Raw genomic sequence first — 6,832 nt, forward strand, 5'->3', positions numbered from 1 at the left:
GTGTGCGGGCATGTGTCAGTGTGTGCATGAGTGTGTGCACGTGTGTGCATGTGCATGTGAAAGTGTAGAATGACCAACCAAATGCAATCGGACTGGACAATGGAGCCTCAAAGCATCATCTTCTGTTTCGTCTGAAATCTCACCCTGGTCGTCCCCCGAGTCCCCAGCCCTGGCCTGAGCTCTGCAAAGAGGAAACCAGAATCCTGCACAGCATCTGCCCAGAGCATTCAGAAATTCTGGGAAAATGTTTCCCTGCCCTCCCCACCTCAAAAAATCCCATCTGCTAATGACTGAGCCTCATTAACTTCCCACGGTTTTGTGGCTCGTGGTTCTGCAGCAAGACTCAAGGTGTAAACCCTAAGGTCAATAAGCAAAAGGGATTAACAGCAGAAGCTTTCTTGAAAAGAGCAAAGTGCTGGGGCAAAGAAACACTAAAATTCAGAATTAGAAGTGACCTTGTGAAGGGTAACATGTGAGAACAAGAAGAAACAACAGCAAAATGTCATGCATTAAGTGTCTTTTCTCCAAGACCGGGACCTCAGGACCCATGGGATAAATCTCCCTGGAGCCCCGTGGGAAGGAAGTTGTCATGAGAGTCTCATATATTGCCATGTTTGGTTCTCGTACTGTTCGCACAATGCTGGCCGCCAGGCTGGTTGCTTTGCAGTCCCTCCAGTGGGCAGCACTCAGGGGCTTCAGACTGGGAGACCCAGGGAAGAAGGCAGCCTCACTAGATCGGTGTGGGTCCAGAGCCATGCAAATCTGAAGAGCAAACACGTGCCGAGTGCCATAGCAGCTATTTTCAGGGAAAAACACCATAACAAGATGCCAATGAAAAAATCCTTTCATGATAAATAAAACTTAGCTATTTTAGCTCTATTACAAGTAATGTAGAAGTCACAACAGAAAAGACTTATTGAAAGTTTTCCCTGGTGCCTACATTTGATATTTGGTATATAACCCCCTTGGGAGCTATATTTTTAGCTCACAAATTTCTTAAGATGTGTGGTAGCAAATAAGCTGCAGTTCTGTCAAGGATGAATTTATTCAGTGTGACTTAAGCAAATCCATTTAAAATGTAGTCAGACCTCTAGAGACATCTTTCTGAAAATAAGTAACTTTTGGATTTAACTGGAGTTGCATAAGCAAAGTCACCTTCCTTGAATGTTGGACTTCACTTCTTCATGCACCTGCTCACCGATGCTCACTGAGCACCTACTATGTGCAGAGCATTTTATTTAGTACTACTGAAAATAAAAGCACAGACATTTTTCCTTCAGATTTTGTGTAGAATAAATATGTGTGTATAAGTAACTATCAAACCAGATACAAAAGGATAAATAAGTTCAAAGAAAGTGGGATCCACTTAAAGGAAGGCAGATAAGAAAACCTCTTTCTGGATGCCATACCACAAACAATGAATTCAGAGATGAGAGCTCCTTGGGCTGCAGAGATATTCAGGAGGACATTCCAACCAATATCACCTAAGACTTTACTGTGAAGAAGCAAATGCTCAAAGAAGTGTGGGGGTTGGTTGGGGAGGGTGTTTCCCTCTAGAGTACTCTTTAAAATTGCTAAGGGGGCTGGAACATCTAAAGTAGCTACATTAGAGCTCTGCAGACAAACAGAACAAGTTAGATATCAGGATAATATTTTAATAATATAATGTGACATGATAATATAATATGACATGATAATATAATAACATTTTAATACAATCTAACATAATAATAATATAATAATGTATAAACTCTGTTCTAAGGAATGGGACCCTGTGATTGTACAGGCTGACAAGTCCCTGTTTTATAAGCTGGAGACCCAGAATGAACCAATGTTTCAGTTTGAGCCTGAAAGCAGGAGAAAGCACACATCCCAGCATGAAGTGAGTCAGGCAGAAAGAATTCCCTCTTACTCAGGGGAGCATCAGGCTTTTCGTTCTTCTCAGACCTTCAACTAGTTGGATGAGGCCCACCCACATTGGGGAGGAAAATCTGCTTTCCTCAGTTAACTGATGTAAATGTGAATCTCATCCAAAAACACTCTCCCAGAAATACCTAGAATAATGTTTGACCATATATCTGGGCACCTCATCAAGATGACACATAAAATTGACCATCACAGTATTCAACAATATAAAACGAGTTAAATATCACATGCCACACCCCAAAATGGGAATGTTATGTAGCAATTAAAGTGATTTAACCTTACAATCACATAGACAAATGTTTAAATATATTTTAGTTGAGAGCACATAATAGAGAGCAATCCTTGATGCATAATAATAATAATAGCACACTGTCAGGTTAGTAATATATATTCAATTTAATGTTAAGTGTCCTCACACATGCAGGACGAGTAATATTTGAGATTTAATTCAATGGTAATAGCAACATAATGGAATTCTGCTTAAAATTTTTCTGTATTTTTGAATATCTGGATTTTCTAATTTTTTTTCTAATATTTCTTTTATTTTTATTTTTTAATTGTTATATTAATCACCATATATTACATCATTAGTTCTTATGTAGTGTTCCATGATTCATTGTTTGTGCATAACACCCAGGGCTCCACGCAGAATGTGCCCTCTTTAATACCCATCACCAGGCTAACCCATCCCCCCACCTCCCTCCCCTCTAGAACCCTCAGTTTGTTTTTCAGAGTCCATCGTCTCTCGTGGTTTGTCTCCCTCTCCAACTTACTACCTTTCATTCTTCCCCTCCTGTTATCTTCTTTTTCTTTTTTCTTAACATATGTTGCATTATTTGTTTCAGAGGTACAGATCTGTGATTCAACAGTCTTGCACAATTCACAGCGCTTGCCATAGCACATACCCTCCCCAATGTCTATCACCCAGCCACCCCATCCCTCCCACCCCCCACCACTCCAGCAACCCTCAGTTTCTTTCCTGAGATTAAGAATTCCTCATATCAGTGAGGTCATATGATACATGTCTTTCTCTGATTGACTTATTTCACTCAGCATAACACCCTCCAGTTCCAACCACGTCGTTGCAAATGGCAAGATCTCATTCCTTTTGATGGCTGCATAATATTCCATTGTGTATATATACCACCTCTTCTTTATCCATTCATCTGTCGATGGACATCTTGGCTCTTTCCACAGTTTGGCTATTGTGGATATTGCTGCTATAAACATTGGGGTGCACGTACCCCTTCGGATCCCTCCATTTGTATCTTTGGGGTAAATACCCAGTAGTGTAATTGCTGGATCGAATGGTAGCTCTATTTTCAACTGTTTGAGGAACCTCCATACTGTTTTCCAGAGTGGTTGCACCAGCTTGCATTCCAACCAACAGTGTAGGAGGGTTCCCCTTTCTCCACATCCCCGCCAACATCTGTCGTTCCCTGACCTGTTAATTTTAGCCATTCTGACGGGTGTGAGGTGATATCTAATGGTGGTTTGGATTTGGATTTCCCTGATGCCGAGCGATGTGGAGGACTTTTTCATGTGTCTGTTGGCCATTTGGATGTCTTCTTTGGAAAAATGTCTGTTCATGTCTTCTGCCCATTTCTTGATTGGATTATTTGTTCTTTGGGTGTTGAGTTTGATAAGTTCTTTACGGATTTTGGATACTAGCCCTTTATCTGATATGTCATTTGCAAATATTTTCTCACATTCTGTCAGTTGTCTTTTGGTTATGTGGACTGTTTCTTCTGCTGTACAAAGCTTTTTATCTTGATGAAATCCCAATAGTTCATTTTTGCCCTTGCTTCCCTTTCCTTTGGCAATGACTCAAAGAAGAAGTTGCTGCGACTGAGGTCAAAGAGGTTGCTCCCTGTGTTCTCCTTTAGGATTTTGATGGACTCCTGTCTCATGTTTAGATCTTTCAACCATTTGGAGTCTATTTTTGTGTGTGGTGTAAGGAAATGGTCCAGTTTCATTCTTCTGCATGTGGCTGTCCAATTTTCCCAACACCATTTGTTGAAGAGACTGTCTTTTTTCCATTGGACATTCTTTCTTGCTTTGTCAAAGATGAGTTGACCATAGAGTTGAGGGTCCATTTCTGAGCTCTCTATTCTGTTCAATTGATCTATCAGTCTGTTTTTGTGCCAGTACCATACTGTCTTGATGATGACAGCTTTGTAATAGAGCTGGAAGTCCGGAATTGTGATGCCGCCAGCTTTGCTTTTCTTTTTCAACATTCCTCTGGCTATTCGGGGTCTCTTCTGGTTCCATACAAATTTTAGGATTATTTGTTCCATTTCTTTGAAAAAAGTGGATGGTATTTGGATGGGGATTGCATTGAATGTGTAGATTGCTCTAGGTAGCATTGACATCTTCACAATGTTTGTTCTTCCAATCCATGAGCATGGAACGTTTTTCCATTTCTTTGTGTCTTCTTCAATTTCTTTCATGAGTATTTTATAGTTTTCTGAGGATAGATCCTTTGCCTCTTTGGTTAAATTTATTCCTAGGTATCTTATGGTTTTGGGTGCAATTGTAAATGGGATCGACTCCTTGATTTGTCTCTCTTCTGTCTTGTTGTTGGTGTATAGGAATGCCACTGATTTCTGTGCATTGATTTTATATCCTGCTATTTTACTGAATTCCTGTATGAGTTCTAGCAGTTTTGGGGTGGAGTCTTTTGGGTTTTCCACATAAAGTATCATATCATCTGCAAAGAGTGAGAGTTTGACTTCCTCTTTGCCGATTTGGATGCCTTTGATTTCTTTTTGTTGTCTGATTGCTGTGGCTAGGACTTCTAATACTATGTTGAAGAGCAGTGGTGAGAGTGGACATCCCTGCTGCATTCCTGACCTTAGGGGAAAAGCTCTCAGCTTTTCCCCATTGAGAATGATATTCACTGTAGGTTTTTCATAGATGGCTTTTATGATATTGAGGTATGTACCCTCTCTCCCTATACTCTGAAGAGTTTTGATCAAGAAAGGATGCTGTACTTTGTCAAAGGCTTTTTCTGCACCTATTGAGAGGATCATATGATTCTTGTTCTTTGTTTTGTTAAAGTATTGTATCACGTTGATTGATTTGTGGATGTTGAATCAGCCATGCAGCCCAGGGATAAATCCCACTTGGTCATGGTGAATAATCCTTTTAAAGTACTGTTGGATCCTATTGGCTAGTATTTTGGTGAGAATTTTTGCATCCATGTTCATCAAGGATATTGGTCTGTAATTCTCCTTTTTGATGGGGTGTTTGTCTGGTTTTGGGATCAAGGTAATTGTGGTCTCATAAAATTGAGCTTGGAAGTTTTCCTTCCATTTCTATTTTTTGGAACAGTTTCAGGAGACTAGGTATTAATTCTTCTTTAAATGTCGGGTAGAATTCCCCTGGGAAGCCATCTGGCCCTGGACTTTCGTTTGTTGGGAGCTTTTTGATGACTGTTTCAATTTCCTTAGTGGTTATAGGTCCGTTCAGATTTTCTATTTCTTCCTGGTTCAATTTTGTTAGTTGATACATCTCTAGGAATGCTCTCATTTCTTCCAGGTTATCCAATTTGCTGGCATAGAGTTGCTCATAATATGTTCTTATAATTGTTTGTATTTCTTTGGTGTTGGTTGTGATTTCTCGTCTTTCATTCATGATTTTGATGATTTGGATCATTTCTCTTTTCTTTTTGATAAGTCTGGCCAGGGGTTTATCAATCTTGTTAATTCTTTCAAAGAACCAGCTCCTAGTTTCATTGATCTGTTCTACTGTTTTTTGGTTTCTATTCCATTGATTTCTGCTCTGATCTTTATTATTTCTCTTCTCCTGCTGGGTTTAGGCTTTATTTGTGGTTCTTTCTCCAGCTCCTTTAGGTGTAGGGTTAGGTTGTGTATTTGAGACCTTTCTTGTTTCTTGAGAAAGGTTTGTATTGCTATATACTTTCCTCTCAGGACTGCCTTTGCTGTATCCCAAAGATTTTGAACAGTTGTGTTTTCGTGTTCATTGGTTTCCATGAATTTTTTTAAGTCTTCTTTAATTTCCTGGTTGACCCATTCATTCTCTAGTAGGATGCTCTTTAGCCTCCATGTCTTTGAGTTCTTTCCGACTTTCCTCTTGTGATTGAGTTCTAGTTTCAAAGCACTGTGGTCTGAAAATATGCAGGGAATAATCCCAATCTTTTGGTACCAGTTGAGACCTGATTTGTGACCTAGGATGTGATGAATTCTGGAGAATGTTCCATGGGCACTAGAGAAGAAAGTGTATTCCGTTGCTTTGGGGTGGAATGTTCTGAATATGTCTGTGAAGTCCATTTGGTCCAGTGTGTCATTTAAAGTCTTTATTTCCTTGTTGAACTTTTGCTTAGATGATCTGTCCATTTCAGCCAAGGGGGTGTTAAAGTCCCCCACTATTATTGTACTGTTATCAATGTGTTTCTTTGCTTTTGTTATTAATTGCCTTATATAATTGGCTGCTCCCATGTTAGGGGCATAGATATTTACAATTGTTAGATCTTCTTGTTGGACAGACCCTTTAAGTAGGATATAGTGTCCTTCCTCATCTCTTATTACAGTCTTTGGTTTAAAATCTAATTTGTCTGATATAAGGATTGCCACCCCAGCTTTCTTTTGGTGTCCATTAGCATGGTAAATGGTTTTCCACCCACTCACTTTCAATCTGGGGGTGTCCTTGGGTCTAAAATGAGTCTCTTGCAGACAGCATATTGATGGGTCTTGTTTTTTAATCCAATCTGATAGCCTGTGTCTTTTGATTGGGCATTGAGCCCATTTACATTCAGGGTAACTCTTGAAAGGTATGCATTTAGTGCCACTGTATTGCCTGTAAGGTGACTGTTACTGTGTATTGTCTCTGTTCCTTTCTGATCTATGCTGCTTTAGGCTCTCTCTTTGCTTAGAGGACCCCTTTC

The sequence above is a fragment of the Zalophus californianus genome, chromosome 8, assembly GCF_009762305.2.
Source record: "Zalophus californianus isolate mZalCal1 chromosome 8, mZalCal1.pri.v2, whole genome shotgun sequence".
Lineage (NCBI taxonomy): Eukaryota > Metazoa > Chordata > Mammalia > Carnivora > Otariidae > Zalophus > Zalophus californianus.